Below are 18371 nucleotides of genomic sequence, written 5' to 3'. Positions count from 1 at the left end.
GAGCCTGATCCCAGGGGGATCTCTGGAATGTAATTGACACCTTAGAGTTGGCCCTGACTTGCGGCAAGAGAGCTGGGTTTTTAGACTCCTGCCCTAGTTGGTCACTGGCTCTCAGGCACTTCTGGCTCTCTGAAAGTGAGGGCAGGGCAAATCTGACAGCCTGAGGCAGGCCTCTGCAGAAAGTAGCGGTGTGATTCATCAGAAACAGAGCACACAGAAGCTGGCCGAGGGATCACAGAAATGGTGAAGGGGATCTGAGGACTCTGGGTGGAACACTGACAGTGCCCACTACGGATGGAGACTCCCTGCAGACAGAGGTCCTGGCACTTCAGATAACTTGGGCTTCACAGACTGTGTATGGATGGGGCTTAAGTAATAGCCCGTAGGAAAGAACTTTAGTCAAGACAGACAACATGGCTCTTAACCTGCTCCTTGCTGGCAGTTGGAGGAGGGACTCATGTGGCTTTTGGCCACAGATACCTCCGTCAGCTATCATTGGGAAGGATTGATAGATGGTTTCAAATCTGCATGAGTGGCTGGGGGGAAGTGTGCATTGTACTGACCATGTAGGAATTTTTGACATACATGAGGAATGAAAAATGACAGTGTTGTTGGGTGGGGTCAGTGCCCTTATGAAGACGTGACCGGAGGGGGAAACCCCCTTGCCCTCTCTTACTATCATCTTCACTGGAATCCAGCCTGCCTGCTTCTCCCTCTCCCTCCCTCTCTCCTGCTAAGGGCTAGAAGGCCATAATTCAAAGTTTCCTGAGGCCTACATGAGAGGAAGCGCAGGGAACAGACTTGGAGAGAGTCGACCCGGGTTCAAAACCTGACTCTGTCACTTACCCTCAATCTCAAGTTCCTTAAATATAAAATAGGGAGTGATAACACCTATACCGATTAGGACTATACTGAAGTTAGAGGGGATTGCAACCTTTCTGAGTCTTAATTTCTTCATCTATACAATATAATGTAATAAAATGAATGATAAATGATGATGATGATGATGACACTGGTGATCACTCTTACCTCTCAGAACTGATGTTGCGGGAGGGAGGAGGGGTGTGTTAAAGTACTAAATATAGCAGTGTGCTGTAAATAGGTTATTGTCCCTGGCCCATCCCGGGTGCCCCTCCACCCCTAAGTCTCCTTAAAGGGAAAAAGCATGGGTCTTTCCACTCTCGCCACTACTGATCAGGATATTTTTCATATAGACTTGGAGCCCATTTGAAGTGCTGCATCTTGTATTTTCTAATAGAAATCCTACTCTTTCCCCTCCAGCCATTGTGAGCTTTGTGACCATGGCTGTCTCTGGGTAAGGAGACACAGAGCCCTCCAGAGGGTGAGAAAGCCCATCAGGCCAGGCCTGCGGGGCCCAGGTGGAATAACTATGAATGAGGTAATGTCGAGGGCTTTCTCTTTCTCCCGGTAAATGCCCTGGACGAAGCTGGACCTGTTTAATTTCTAGGCCAGAAGCACAAATTGAATTCTGTACCATATGCATTTGTTGTCTCTCCCTTTTCTGCAAGAATCTAGATGGGGATTAACGGGCTCACTCTAACAGGGAGAGACGTAAGGAGTGCCATCGAGTCCTCTGTGTTTACAGCGCTTGAAAGGATGGAGCTCTAACAAGTCTAATTTAATCTTGGCTCAAGTGAAGGTATGGTGAATTCCAGGCCAGGAAGAATAAACTGGCATGCCATAGAACATTAGAGATAATTTAATTCAACTCCTTCTCTCAGAAGATAAGGAACCTGAGGCTCAGGGGGTGGAGAAGGGGCACTGGTGTGTCCACAGCCACAAACCAAACTACTGCTGGCTGGGACAGGGGCCAGCGCTCTGGGCGCTGTCATTCATTTCTGTGCTGTTGTCATGATTTTTGTCATATCTACACACCATCTGTATATTTATTAACATTGTTTCTTTAATAATTGAATTGACTCTATTTTTTACTCCTAAATAAATTAATTTTGAAAGGAAACTGGTGCAAAGGGAAAGCAAGGATCATTTGCCACAAATAAAAGGCAACCATAAAAATAAATGCTATGAAACAAAGCAATACAAATTTTAGCAAGTTACCGCTATATGTGAAGAGACCACTCATTCTTTCTTTTAAAAGGGAGAGTCACAATGTTAAAGAGAATTTTAAAGGGAATACCTTTTAAATAGGAGAGGACTCTTTTTTTTGGTTGCGCCACACCGTGGCTTGCAGGATCTTAGTTCCCTGACCAGGGATTAAACCCGGGGCCTTGGCAGTGAAAGTGCAGGGTCCTAACCACTGGACCGCCAGGGAATTCGCAGGAGAGGATGTTTTTTAATGTGCTGTGGACCACTTAAAATCCTCTCTCATATGATGAGTGACTAAGTGTATCAGGAAAGAAAATGGGTGTGAAAGTTTCTAAGGAAGTCTAATACTTTACCTAGGTTAGAATTCCAATTGTCATTTGCCTTGAGCAAGTTACTTAATCTCTTTCTGCCTCAGTTTCCTCACTCATAAAACGGGAATAAAAGTATGTGTGTGCCAGGGGATTGTTGCAAGTATTAAATTAGACAGTACATATAAAGCCTTAGAACAGTACTTGGCACAGAGCAAGCACGTGATAGCAGCAGGTATTACTGTAATTATCATTATTAAAACTTAAGCGGTATTTACTGTCTAGCAGGATTACAAACTTTATTTGTAAAGGTTTACATAGTAAATACTTTGCCTCTACAGTCTGTGTGGTCTCTGTTGCAACCACTCATCTCTGGCACAGCAGAGAAAAAGCAGCCATAGGTAGTGCATAAACAAATGGGCATGGCTGTGCTCCAATAGAACTCTATTTACAAAAATAGTCAGCAGGCTATACAGGTTCTGCTAGAGGCTCATAGGTATGGAAAACAAAAACAGGTCAACTTATTCCATGCAAATAGAAATCAAAAGAAAGCTGGAGTAGCAATTCTCATATCATACAAAATAGACTTTAAAATAAAGACTATTACAAGAGACAAAGAAGGACACTACATAATGATCAAGGGATCAATCCAAGAAGAAGATATAACAATTGTAAATATTTATGCACCCAACATAGGAGCACATCAATACATAAGGCAAATGCTAAGAGCCATAAAAGGGGAAGTTGACAGTAACACAATCATAGTAGGGGACTTTAACACCCCACTTTCACCAATGGACAGATCATCCAAAATGAAAATAAATAAGGAAACACAAGCTTTAAAAGATACATTAAACAAGACAGACTTATTTGATGTGTATAGGACATTCCATCCCCAAACCAACAGAATACACTTTCTTCTCAAGTGCTCATGAAACATTCTCCAGGATAGATCATATCTTGGGTCACAAATCTAGCCTTAGTAAATTTAAGAAAATTGAAATCGTATCAAGTATCTTTTCCAACCACAATGCTATAAGACTAGATATCAATTACAGGAAAAATCTGTAAAAAATACAAACACATGGAGGCTAAACAATACACTACTAAATAACCAAGAGATCACTGAAGAAATCAAGAGGAAATCAGAAAATACCTAGAAGCAAATGACAATGAAAACACAACCCAAAACTTACGGGATGCAGCAAAAGCAGTTCTAAGAGGGAAGTTTATAGAAATAAAATCCTACCTCAAGAAATAAGAAACATCTTAAAAAATAAACAACCTAACCTTACACCTAAAGCAATTAGAGAAAGAAGAACACAAAACCCCCAAAGTTAGCAGAAGGAAAGAAATCATAAAGATCAGATGAGAAATAAATGAAAAATAAATGAAGGAAACAATAGCAAAGATCAATAAAACTAAAAGGTGGTTCTTTGAGAAGATAAACAAAATTGATAAACCATTAGCCAGACTCATCAAGAAAAAAAGGGAGAAGACTCAAATCAACAGAATTAGAAATGAAAAAGTAGAAGTAACAACTGACACTGCAGAAATCCAAAAGATCATGAGAGATTACTACAAGCAACTCTATGCCAATAAAATGGACAGCCTGGAAGAAATGGACAAATTCTTAGAAAAGCACAACCTTCCAAGGCTGAACCAGGAAGACACAGAAAATGTAAACAGATCAATCACAAGCATTGAAATTGAGACTGTGATTAAAAATCTTCCAACAAACAAAAGCCCAGGACCACATGGCTTCAGAGCCTAATTCTACAAAACATTTAGAGAAGAGGTAACACCTATCCTTCTCAAACTCTCCCAAAATATAGCAGAGGGAGGAACGCTCCCAAACTCCTTCTACGAGGCCACCATCACCCTGATACCAAAACCAGACAAAGATGTCACAAAGAAAACCACAGGCCAATATCATTGATGAACATAGATGCAAAAATCCTCAACAAAATACTAGCAAACAGAATCCAACAGCACATTAAAAGGATCATACATCATGATCAAGTGGTGTTTATCCCAGGAATGCAAGGATTCTTCAATATACACAAATCAATCAATGTGATAAACCATATTAACAAATTGAAGGATAAAAACTATATGATCATCTCAATAGATGCAGAATAACATTCGACAAAATTCAACACCCATTTATGATAAAAAAAAACCCTCCAGAAAGAAGGCATAGAGGGAACTTACCTCAACATAATAAAGGCCATATATGACAAACCCAGAGCCAACATCACTCTCAATGGTGAAAAACTGAAAGCATTTCCTCTAAGATCAGGAACAAGACAAGGTTGTCCACTCTCACCATTATTATTCAACATAGTTTTGGAATTTTTAACCACAGCAATCAGAGAAGAAAAAGAAATAAAAGGAATCCAAATTAGAAAAGAAGAAGTAAAGCTGTCACTGTTTGCAGATGACACGATACTGTACATAGAGAATCCTAAAGATGCTACCAGAAAACTACTAGATCTAATCAATGAATTTGGTAAAGTAGCAGGATACAAAATTAATGCACAGAAATCTCTTGCATTGCTATACACTAAAGATGAAAAATGTGAAAGAAATCAAGGAAACACTCCCATTTACCATTGCAACAAAAAGAATAAAATACCTAGGAATGAACCTACCTAAGGGGACAAAATGACCTGTATGCAGAAAACTATAAGACAATGATGAAAGAAATTAAAGATGATACAAACGGATGGAGAGATATACCATGTTCTTGGATTGGAAGAATCAACACTGTGAAAATGACTATACTACCCAAAGCAATCTACAGATGCAATGCAATCCCTATCAAACTATCACTGGCACTTTTCACAGAACTAGAACAAAAAATTTCACAATTCGTACGCAAACACAAAAGACCCCGAATAGCCAAAGCAATCTTTAGAAAGAAAAACAGAGCTGGAGGAATCAGGCTCCTCGACTTCAGACTATACTACAAAGCTACAGTAATCAAGACAGTATGGTACTGGCACAAAAACAGAAATATAGATCAACGGAACAGGATAGAAAGCCCAGAGATAAACCCATACACATATGGTCACCTTAGTTTTGATAAAGGAGGCAAGAATATACAATAGAGAAAAGACAGCCTCTTCAAAAAGTGGTGCTGGGAAAACTGGACAGCTACATATAAAAGAATGAAATTAGAACACTCCCTAACACCATACACAAAAATAAACTCAAAATGGATTAAAGACCTAAATGTAAGGCCAGAAACTATAATACTCTTAGAGGAAAACATAGGCAGAATGCTGTATGACATAAATCACAGCAAGATCCTTTGTGACCCAACTCCTAGAGAAATGGAAATAAAAACAAAAATAAACAAATGGGACCTAATGAAACTTAAAAGCTTTTGCACAGCAAAGGAAACCATAAACAAGACGAAAAGACAACCCTCAGAATGGGAGAAAGTATTTGCAAATGAAGCAACTGACAAAGGATTAATCTCCAAAACATACAAGCAGCTCATGCAGCTCAATATTAAAAAAACGAACAACCCAATCCAAAAATGGGCAGAAGACCTAAACAGACATTTCTCCAAAGAAGATATACAGATTGCCAACAAACACATGAAAGGGTGCTCAACATCACTAATCATTAGAGAAATGCAAATCAAAACTACAATGAGGTATCACCTCACACCAGTCAGAATGGCCTTCATCAAAAAATCCACAAACAAAAAATGCTGGAGAGGGTGTGGAGAAAAGGGAACCCTCTTGCACTGTTGGTGGGAATGTACATTGGTATAGCCACCATGGAGAACAGTATGGAGGTTCCTTAAAAAACTAAAAATAGAACTACCATATGACCCAGCAATCCCACTACTGGGCATATACCTGGAAAAAACCATAATTTAAAGAGTCATGTATCACAATGTTCATTGCAGCACTATTTACAATAGCCAGGACTATGGAAGCAACCTAAGTGTCCATCGACAGATGAATGGGTAAAGAAGATGTGGCACATATATACAATGGAATATTACTCAGCTGTAAAAAACAGAATTGAGTTATTTGTAGTGAGGTGGATGGACCTAGAGTCCATCATACAGAGTGAAGTAAGTCAGAAAAAGAAAAACAAATACCGTATGCTAACACATATATATGGAATCTAAAAAAAAAATGGTTCTTAAGAATCTAGGGGCAGGACAGGAATAAAGACGCAGACGTAGAGAATGGACTTGAGGACACGGGGTGGGAGAAGGGTAAGCTGTGACGAAGTGAGAGAGTGGCATGGACACATATACACTACCAAATGTAAAATAGATAGCTAGTGGGAAGCAGCCGCATAGCACAGGGAGATCAGCTCGGTGCTTTGTGACCACCTAGAGGGGTGGGATAGGGAGGGTGGAAGGGAGACACAAGAGGGAGGAGATATGGGGATATATGTATATGTATAGCTGATTCACTTTGTTATAAAGCAGAAACTAACACAGCATTGTAAAGCAATTATACTCCAATAAAGATGTTAAAAACAAAAATCAAAAAACAGGCCAACTGCTTTTGGACGATTTTGAATAAAATATCTACCCACACGAGGTAGCATTCTATCTCATACCATAGCCCAAATCTCAATTTTTGAAGTCATCCTCATACACCTGAAATGTAGGTTTTTTCTTACTACCTGCCATCATCTTAACTGCTCCCCAAATGGCCAGGGGACTGGACAGCCACTGAACTTCAGCTAGGATCAAAGTTAAAAGCAGAGGTTTGGGAGTCAGAATGACTTTAGTTTGTCGCCTACCCTGCAAGGGGTGTCATTTTTTTTTACACAGGAGGAAATTGCAGCTCAGCGTGGTATAGTTATTTGCCCAATGTCACACAGCCAGCAGACTGACATCTATTCCACAAACATGAAATTTGGCTCTAATTCAGAAATCCCAGGGCCAGCTGCATGTCATCATGAGGCTTCCATTTCCTGTTTCGAACCTCCATGTTAAGGGAGGGGAGAGCTTGTGAAGGATTAATACAGCATTGGAAATGATGCTGATGGCTTAGGGCATGATTGTAACCTGGGGAGGAGGGAGAATATAGTCCTCAGAGACCATAAGATAGAGTGGAAAGTGCACGGAGCCAGACATGCCCCCTCTCTCACAACCCGAGTTGTGTACGTGGGCAGTTCTTCCTACCTCTCTGTGCCTCACTTCCCCCAAATGTAATAATAAGCAGCAGCCTTTACTAGTACACAGGGCACAGAGCTTTCCAATACCTTTATCTCATTTTCTCCTTTCAACAACCCTGAGATTTTTATCCCCATTGCACAGATGAGTAAGGTGAGGCTCAAAAATTTTTTTTCAATTGCCCAGGGTCACAGAACTAGAAATAGTGCAGCTGGGATTTGAATGCTAGTCTGTCTGGTTGCAAGTTTTTCCAGTGCAAAATATTCCTCACTGGAGTCTACATCCTCTCTGCGGTGAGTCTGCAAATGAGGAGGATGTACATGGATGCTCTATAATTCTAGAATCAGAGCTAACTCAGGTTGCACTCTTAGCATGTGCTCGGCACTGTGCAAAGCCAGTCCTGCCAAATGGCCTTACGAACGGGGGGTGTGGTGGTGGGGGGTGGTGGCTAATAACATCCTCTTTCTGCAGATTTGGAAACTGAGGTTCATAGACTTTACGAAACTTGTCCAAGGTCACTCATCTACTAAGAGGCAAGGGTAGGCTTTGAATTCAGGTCAAACTCACTCCCAAGCCCATGATCTTAATAGAGTTTATCGTTCAACCCAGGACACTTTGGCCCTATTAATAATTACGCCAGGATAGCAGGCAGAAACAGGGATGTGTGGTCATCCCAGCTCCTGGCCACTGTGTTCTCCGCATCCCTCAGGACCACCATGAATCATGATGACATGGAGAGGAAATCTACTACAGCTGGCAGCACCACCATTCTAACCATTACAGTGAGCACTTACATTGATCTTAGGAAGCATTTTGGGAAAGAGGTCAAGTCCTGTGGAAATAAGGCATTTGGGGTTTGGTGCTTGAGATTTTTGGAAGGGGGGCCTCTAGAGCTGCTACAAGAAGTAGTCAAAGACCAGATGGCACCGTCCCCTGACAGACCCCGTTTCCCTTCACTCTCTGACTGCAGGCACTGGGTGAAAAAGAGAGGTTAAAAGACTGCAAGGAAATGGAGATGATAAACGACTTTAGATTTGCTATGGTAAGAAGACCAAGAATTTCTTAGATTCAGAAAAGAGACCAGACCATCATCAGGCTAATGCTTGAAACCACACATACCTCTAATTCAAGGCTAGTATCACATGGGGTCAGTGCTTGGAGCTGTCTCCACTGGACACTTGGAGGCATGCTGGGGAGAATTTTCTGCATCAGAATTCCCAGAATTCTACCCTAAAGGCCTTACCTCTTTGGGTAAACATTTCATTCCTCTAGGAGCCCAGTTTTAAAAATAAACAACCTTAGAACCATTTGAGTTCATTATCAGTCGTAAACATGGTGGAACTTATTACATATCAGATTTCCTTTTGAATTTGACTGTTGGCTGGGATGTAAGAAAGGTAAGCTGTGATAGAGAAATGGGCATAGGGGAAGCTTTAGGACATGGGATTTTGCCAAAGGAGTTTACCTTAGTGTGGGGTCCTGGGCAGCCAGGAGGCAGCAAAAAAGGTTTTGACTAAGTGGTGCTCAGCAGAGCAAGAGTGTTGGGGGAGAAGATGGCACTAGAGGGGTAAAGTCTATCACTGCAGCCTTGACCACGCAAAGCCCCAGGGCAATGAATCCACAGAGAATGGAGAGGTCATGGGAGTCAAAGTGGTAAAAGGCAAAGAGGCCAGGGAACTCGGACCATGGGTGGCTGGGGAGACTGCTAATGTGGGACGCCAGGCAAGTCAGTCACCCTGTGACGCCTCATCTACCAAGCATGAAGCTTGGCTGAAAATGAAATAATCTCTGCGGTCTTTCAGCTTTAATACTAAATGCGATTCTAGACGGCGTGACTAAGTGAATCTTGCTGTGCCTAAGTGGGTGGCTTAGAGCTAAGAGGCTCTTGACTGGAGTGCGGGCACGACCCAAACCACGAATCTCTCCCCTCCGCGTTATCCCTTCTCCTCACCTTAATTCTCCTGATGACCAAGGGAGCTTTTAACTTCTCCTTGTCCTATTCTTCTTTTCAACCTATGGGGAGAGGGCAGAAAAGAAGGGCCAGTAAGAGGGAAGGGTGGCTGGGCAAAGGCTTCTGATGGGCCCTATCTGCCAGGGTCCCACCTTGGCTAAGAGGGAACTGAGAAAAGTCAAGATCCTTGACTACCAACTGCAGCAAAGAGAAAACCTTATCTGGAGATGGCCCAGGGACTGACCACAAAGTCTGGGAAAACACACTGGAAAATGTCAGCTAAGACATTTAGCTTCTCAGTGCTTTGCTTTTTCATCTTTAATGAGGAGTCAGGGGCGGAGTAATGTTTAATGGACATCTACTCTCACAGGGACTGGCTGGGTGCTTTACGTGTTATCCCATTTAATCCTCACAACGACCCTTCAAGGGAAATATTATCTTCATTTTACAGAGGAAGAAACAGCAGCTTAGGGCAGATAAATCATTTGCCCAAGTTTATACAGCTGAGAAGTAGCAAAGCTGGGATGCACACCAGGTCTAAGGTCCAAGGCTGGTCCATCAGGATGATTTCACTGTCCCTTCAGGTCACCGAACAGGCTCTGGTGTAGGAGGGGGAGGGGGCAGACTGCCTGAGCCCAAATCTCATTTACAAGCCTGTCATTTAGGGCAAGTTACTTAACCTCTCTGAGCCTTACTTTCCTCATCTATATACTGGAGGATTAGGATAGTTCATACCTCTTAGATTTGTTGTAAGGATTAAATGAGATGAAGTGTGTAATGGGTTTACTGGCCTGAGGCAAATGCTACATAATTTTTAGCTATTATTATTATTAATATTGTCCTTAAATTGTATGCAAACCAACACACAAATAAATCTGTGGTTCACTTGGATTCTACGCTGGGTGGGATCTTCTGATAAATCCCTGCTGGATTCAAGTGCCATTTGTGAAAGCAGCCCCACCCACACGCAAAAAAAACACAAACATTTTGATGTTTAGATGGTTCACAGGGAGCTTTCACAATATTTCAACTAATATTTCAGCACAACTAATCCATGAGGTAGGGAACACAGATAAGGTAAGACTTGAGTCACACAGCTGGAGGTGAAACTAAAGCTTTTTTCTTTTAACTCCTAAGCCCAGAGCTTTTATATGCTATGTCACGGAGAATGCAAACGAATTCTCTTAGAGCCTTCAGGTATATGCATCCGTGTACGTCTGGATAGATAGATGGCTATATTGATGAAGAAGGAGGAAAGAGTGAGCCCTGGAACATCCCAGATCCAGGGAGGGATACATTCAAGCTAGGCTCACCTCTCCCCTCTGAGAATTTGGCTTCTGGATTTAAACTTGGAGTGACTACCCCGCTCTGTGTAATTCTGCCTCTCGGCTGTGTCTACCTGGACCAGGCCAGGTTCACTCCTTCCCCTCAGCCTTTCCCCAGGACCTGGTATCCATCAAACCCCACTGGGGACTTGTTCAAGTGCTTTCACCCTGATATGCCGCCTTCCAAAAGCTTACTGGATATGGGCTGTGGCGGATCTCCGGGAGCAGCTTGGCTTGGTGTTGGGCATGAGGCTTTAAGAGGCAATAACAAACATGTTTCCATGTCCCAGCTGGGCCTGCTTGGCCACCCAGGTACTTCCCTCCCAGGGTCTGTGTTAAGCCCTTGGCTGTGGGAGGCAGAGCAGCAGCGAGCCTTCCTGTCCGTTCTGCGGCGCCACAGCGGCCCCTCGTGGCTATCAACAGAACTAAGGCACTCCTGTCTGGTCGGGTTTTCTGCCTTTTTTTCCGTTTAGATGTATTGAGACCTACTGCGTGTCAGCCACGGTTCTAGACACCCTGGACATATCAGTGAACAAAACAAAGTCCTCTCCCTCATAAGGTTTAACCTTTCTTGTGTGAGTTGGGGGTGGGGGACAGAAAATATATGTGCATATATGTGTAAATGTATGTTGGATGTTCAGAAGAACTATATGAAAAATAAAGCAGGGAGGAGGGTTAGGGAGGGGGAGGAGGATAGCCCTTTTCAATAAGGTACAAAGCCTCACTGACATGGTGACATCTAAGAGGGACTTGAGAGAGATGAGGGAGGGAATCCAGGTACATGCAACATCAAGGATTAAAGGCCTTGAAGTGAGAAAGCACCTGGCCGTTTTAGGAATAACAAGGTGGCCAGTTTGGCTGGAACAGACTGAGTGGGGGAAGAGCAGCAGGAGATGCTGTCTGAGAGGTGTGGGACCAGATCCCACAAGGTACTGGACCTCCAAGTGTGGCCCCTCCCCCTGCCCCCTCCCCCGCCCAGCGGCATCAGCGTCACCTGGGAACTTGCGAGAAATGCAAATCATAGGGCCCCGCCCCAGACCTACTGAGTCAGAAACTCTGGGCATGGGTTCCAGCGGGCTGTGTTTGAACAAGCCTTCCGGCTGAGTCAGATGCTGTCGCAGTGTGAGAACCACTGATGCGAGGCCTCCTGGGCCATCTCAGGAACTCTTTTACTCTGAGATGAGAAGCCATTAGAAGTTTTGGGGCAGAGGAGTGACATGATCTGACATAAAAGAACAAAACCACACTTGTGCCCTCTGGTCCTGCCCCCAGAGGTTCTAATTTGATTAGAGTGATATGGGCTGGGCATTGACATTTCTGAAACTTTTCCAGGTGATTCTAATGTGCAGCCAAGCGTGAGGTCCCTCTGGCTTCTGGGTCGAGAATAGGCCGCAGGGGGTCAAGGGAAGACGCAGGAAGCTAAGCTGGGAGGCTACTGATGTAATACGGCTGAGTTGGGAGGGTATTGCTGTAATACAGGCGAGGAATGAAGGGGGCTTAGACCAGAGCAGCAGCAGCGGAGGAAATAGATCCAGATTCTGGATCTATTCTGAAGGTAGAACTATCAAGACTTTCTCATAGATTTGATACAGGGTGTAAGAGAAAGTGAAAAGTCAGGATGACGACTCTCAGGTTTTTACCCTGAGCAACTGGAAGGATGTGGTTTCCATTTGCTGGAAGGACACGGTTTCCATTTGCTAAGGTGGGGCAGACGAAGTGAGGAAGAGGTTTCCCCGTGGAGGGGGATCAGGAATCTGATTTTGAACATGCTGACTTGGAAATGTCTATGTGAGATTCAAATGGAGATGCTGACTCGGTTCAGGGGAGATGTCCGGGCTGGACATCTAAGTGTGTGAGCTGTCGGTGATGGTGTTTAAGGTACAAAGCCTGGCTGAGATTACTTAGGGAGGGAGCGTAGATGGAAAAGAGAAGTTCAGAGGAGCCCTAGGGGCGCTCCAATGTCAGAAGGAAGTAGGAAGAACCCAAGTGGTAAAGTGTTTCAAGAGAAAGGTGCTGCTCAACTGTCACAAACGGCTGACCAGGCAAGTAATGTGAGGATTGAGAATGACCTCCGGGTTTAGCAGCACTGAGGTCACGGGGGACCACACTGACTGAGAACAGTGTCAGTGGAGGGGTTGGGAGAAGGGCAGAGGCCTCTTTGTGGAATGGGAGGAGAGGAACTGGAGACACAGGACCAACAATTCCTTTATGAAATTGTGCTGTAAAGGGAAGGTGTTGGAGGAAGATGCAGTCTAGAAAGGTCTTTTTTTTTAATATGAGAGAAGTAACAACATGTTTCTATCTTTGTTGGGAAAGCTCCTCCAGCTCAGGGAAAGATTAGTAGATATTTTAATAGCAACAACATACATTAAGCACATTTTTATGCTCCTGGCACTGTTTAATGTTGCACATGAATTATTCTCCTCACAACATAACATTTTCTCCTCACCACAATCCTATGATAGGTTTCTATTATTATCCCCAATTTACAGCCAAGGAGTCTGAGCTCTGAGAAACGAACTAATGTTCCCAAAGACACACAGCCAGTAAGAGGGAAGAGCAGAGGTTCCATCCTGGAATTGCCTCCAGAGCTAGAGCCCTTGACCCCTGCTCTGCAAGGCCCAGCTGTTGACCTTCCTGCATGTGGGCCACCCTTTAAAATCCCTGCATTTTGGGTGCTCAACTAGAAGGGAAGAAATGACTCAAAACGGTACCAAAGAAACCCACAATTAATTAGAAGTAATCATGCCTACAGCGCTGTTATAAAGTCTCCCAGGTATAACTGGGAGGAAAGCTTTCAGTTATCGTTCCCTTTACACTGTCACGCCCAACACGATGTTGCTGTTTACTGCCTGGAACGTCCTGGGCACACAAGCTGGCTTTGCTTGTTCTGTTGTACCTGTCTGCAAGGCATAGTCTCACAGGTTCCATTAAACACGTTTCCGTTCTTTGTGCCAGCCTTGATGCTCAGATGTACTGCCTACCTCTTCCTCATAGAGCACCCCTCTGCACTAGGCTGGGTGACCTCCCCAGCTCAGTGTCCACTGGTGGACACTGCTGTAACAGTCCATACCCTTGGTAGAAGCAAAAGGAAACAGTATCTGTACTGGGTTGAACAGTGTCCCCCCCCCAAGTTTATGTCTACTTGGAACCTTAGGAACGTGAGTTTATTTGGAAATAGTCTTTGAAGGTGTAACTAGTTGAGTTCGTGCTAGATTAGGCTGAGCCCTACTCCACTGACTGTTGTCCTTATAAGAAGAGAAAACAGAGACACAGACCCTCAGGGAGAAGGCCATGTGATGACTGAGGCAGAGATTGCAGTGATGCAGCTACAAGCCCAGGAACACTGAGGATTGCTGGCAACACCAGAAGCTGGGAAGAAGCAAGGAAGGATTCTTCCATAGATCCTTCAGAGACATCATGGCCCTGATGACCTTGATTTCAGACTTGAGTTTCCAGAACTGTGAGAGAATAAATTCCTGTTGTCTTAAGCCACCACATTTGTGGTAATTTGTCGTGGCAGCTTGAGGAAACTAATACAGTACCCATTGGTCAAAACTTGGCAGTACTCCTGTGAAGGATTATGTGGTGTCCCCATGTGCTATGCAATTAGTGCAGCACTGCATTGAGATCACCATTAAGAATGCATTAAGGAGAGGCACAGAATGATACATCTGGGAGGATCCTTGGAGACAATGTAGTTCAGCCAGCTTCTTTTAAAGATGTGGAAGATAAAGTCCAAGAAGGGCAAGAGGATTGTCCAAGGTCACATGGCTATTTAATTGCTGGGCTCATATCTGTTTGGTTTACATTGCATCCCCTGTAACCTAGAACCCTGCCTTGTACCTAGCAGGTGCTCAATAAACATTTGTTGAATGAAGGAATGAATGAATGGAACCCAAATGCCTGATCATGTTCTCATGTTCTCAAGATCAAAATCAACACTACTTTGTTTAAATTGGCAATTCTTTTTCCCAAAATGCTAAGATTAATACCTACCAGCTATGAATTGAGTTTTATTGTTGAAAATGTCAAGGCTTCTTGGAGATCCAACCAGAGAAAATTTCTAAAACTGAAGCATAATGCCTCATAGGTTTTCCTTTACTACCTAAGAAGGACTTTTCTGTTCCATTGGACATTCATCTTCAGTAAATGGCTGTTTCATAAAAATAGTGCCACCTAAATTTGCTAATATTATACCAACCCATTGACTCTAGTTATGTTTAGCTTCGGGCCTTGGAGATAAATTCCTCACCGGTTGTTCACAAGCATAAAGGCAATGTGACTAAGAGCCACCATTTACAGGTAACTACAGTATGTCAGATATTCGGATATTTGTTAGGCACTCTGCTACATTATCACCTGTCTTCACAGTAAAGATTGATAACATCTTTCAAAGTATTGATTGTACCTGTGTTGTCCAATAAGGCAGCCACCAGCCTTGGAAGGAGCTCTTTTTGGAGGTCTGACGTTAGCAGAGACAGGCTGATGGCTTGGTGAACACACAGGAGGATGCTCTTCTGGGTTTTAAAACTTATAAGAACTTATCTTACAGATAAAGTTTATCAAGTGTGCAAAGAAGTATGTCCAGGGATATTTTTTAGGAAACTGTTTGTGAGAGAAAAAGATTGGAAACATCTAAAAAGTCCAACAACAGGGGTTGGTTAAAGGGTACATTCCATTAATAGGATGCCAGAAAGCCACTCAAAAGAATGAGGCAGGTCTATAGGTATTCCTATGGAAAAATGTCTAAGACATAAGGTCTGAACAGTACAGTCCCATTTGTGTAAAATAAATACAATGATATAAAATACATAGAGAAAGGAAGGTGGGATGTTACTGTCTTATTTGTGTAAGATAAAGATAATTACGTAGAATATATATAGAAAGAGAGGAAGGGAGGCAAAAGATTTCTGGAAGAATGTATAAAATACTGTTCATATATGGGGAGTATAACTAGGGATCAGGGGGCGGGAAGCAAAGAAAAGATTTTTGAACCTAAAACCTTTCTATACTGTTCATATTTTTAAACAATGTGCATATATTAAACTTATTTAAAACCCAGTTGTTTAAAAATAAGAAGAAAAATGGAGGGTGTATGACTTGCTATTAATACCCTTGGGGTCTACAAAGAGACCACAAAGAAACCATGCAAGCTTATTTCCGCATAGATGCTCAGAAAGTAAGGAAAGGTTGGCTCTTAGCAGAATTTATACTGATACATGCAAGCTCAGGTTAATAACATGCTCAGAATAGATAGGCTAGGGACAGTGTCACTGGACACATTCAAAACAGAGTCTGGCCAAGCTGTTAGAGGAAAGATATTCCAGAGCACAAATGTTGGACAGATGGATGGTGGAAGATGTTTCCCAAAATGTTGCTAAGTCTCAAAAGGATACAGAAAAATGAAATATGTGGAATGAGTTCTTAATTCATAAGGGGCCACTTTTTTCCTGAAGGAAACATTCATTTCCAAATTCTTTTTCCTGCTTTAGTGGGCTAATATGTGAGCCAGCAGATATTAAGCTGTAAAATTACAGAGTGATCCTAATATTTCCTGACTGCGTTGTCTGTGCCAGGCGTTTTAGCTCTCACAATCATCTGTGAGGTAGGGCATTCACAACTAGGTAAACCGATATTCAAAGAAGTTAAGTAATCTGTCCAAGGTCACTTGGTGAGTAGGTGATGGAGCCCCCCTTTGAGCTTCCTGCCTGCTAAGCTATGTGCATCTCAGCCTTCCAGGCGGAGTGGCTTGCACAGGCATCATCTGATTCTGCAGGAGAGGAAGCTAAGGTCCATGGGGGAAGAGACTTGCTGAAGGCCAGGGTCCATCCTGGTAGTGGCCAAGGCAGGCCTGGAACTCAGGCATCTGCTCCCAGTGCATGTTCATCCACTTAAACTTTTCCTTTAGCTCTTGGGTATATGGCGGGTATTTCAGATAATGTCGAACCGAATTAAATCAGGCTCTTATATATACCGTATTGTAAGAGGCCTCCAATAATGAGGTTCCTTTCTGAAACCCACACTTTCCCAAACTTGAACATCCTCTTCTCGATTTTTGCACTGTCCCTATGGCCCTGAGCATCACCTGTCAATTCCATACTTTGTGGAAGGTTGATAACTGTGGCATCACTTATCTTAACTTCATTTAAACCAAAAATATGTGTGAAAGCATAGGTTTAGTGGTTATTTTCTTCTAACACATATTTTGAAGGGTAATGCTGATCGTGTTACTCCCCTCTTTAAAAGAAGCATTTAATTTGTTTTTAGAATGAAGTCTCAGATTCCTAGCCTGGGCTTATGGGAGGAGGGGTCTGCAATCTGGTTCCCTGACACTACAGCATCATCAGGAGACTTGCTGGTCTTACTTTTTCTGCTCAAATGCACCTTTGTCTCACCATTCACACCCTCTGAACATGCTTTTCCATCTGCCTGGAACATTCTTCCCCTGAGCAATTTGTAGGAATCAGCTTAAAGGCCATTTCCTTGGGGAGGTGCTTCCAAGCCCCAGGGTAGGCCTTTGAGATTCTTGTCGCACTTGTACTTCCTTGGTCACTGTAATCTTTCCCAGCAGATTGTGGGCTCCAAGAGGGCAGGAATCACATTTCTCTTGTTTATCACTCTGGGCAGAGTTCTTAGTGGCCAGCCTGCAGGTACTGTGTGTCTTACTTGTTGATTAAATAAATGAAAGAAGAGAGAAAAAAAAAACCTATGCAATATACATAAAAGATCGCAGGAAGTATAAAAGGTCTACACATCTGTGATTTCAGAGTTTATCACTATTTTATACCCAAGTATGTAATGTAAGCTTGTAATGATATTCCAAGTTATTGACAAAAGGCTCTGCTCAGTGTGCTGCCAGAGAAAGTGGCACTGAAACTCATTTGAAAACTATTTCCATTAAAACAGTCAAACTGAAAAAAATCTTCTTACAACGGGAACATTAACTATCTGAAAAAACAAAACACTTAGCAGAATACCTATTGATGCCAGAAAAACAAAGTATTACTCTACTTTGAATTAACAAAAGCTGTATTTATGAATTTTTATATTACACATGGGTACATTTCATTTTCCTCCATCTTACTCAGTATCCAGGAGGTTCACGGGTAATAAAACAAATGAATTTCTTCTCCATTAGCCTGTCATCACCACTTTCAAATGGCTCCTTGCCCATACACTCCAATATTTTTCTCATAATAAGTGGTAAAGCCTTCAGCCTTCTCATTTATCTTAACCACGTCCTTTGTGTTCCAGAAAACATAAGTAGTATATTACCTTCCATCTACATCAAGGAAGGAGGTAAATTGCGGCAAAGATTCTAAATTATTTCTTTAAGTTTACACAATTAACCAGTATTCACCCATCCATCTATATCAGTGATGCAACAAATATTTAGTTATTGTCAATTTAGAGGTGCCAAGCTCTGTTTAGTTGCTGATAATATAATAGGAAATAAAGTAATGTCCCTATTTTCATGTAGCTGATATTGTAGGTGGGGGAAATAATATAATAAACAAGTAAATAAATAATAAATAACCAATATCTAATAGAGTGATAGA

This window comes from Lagenorhynchus albirostris, chromosome 3, assembly GCF_949774975.1.
Source record: "Lagenorhynchus albirostris chromosome 3, mLagAlb1.1, whole genome shotgun sequence".
Lineage (NCBI taxonomy): Eukaryota > Metazoa > Chordata > Mammalia > Artiodactyla > Delphinidae > Lagenorhynchus > Lagenorhynchus albirostris.
Note: the sequence above shows the minus strand (reverse complement) of the source record.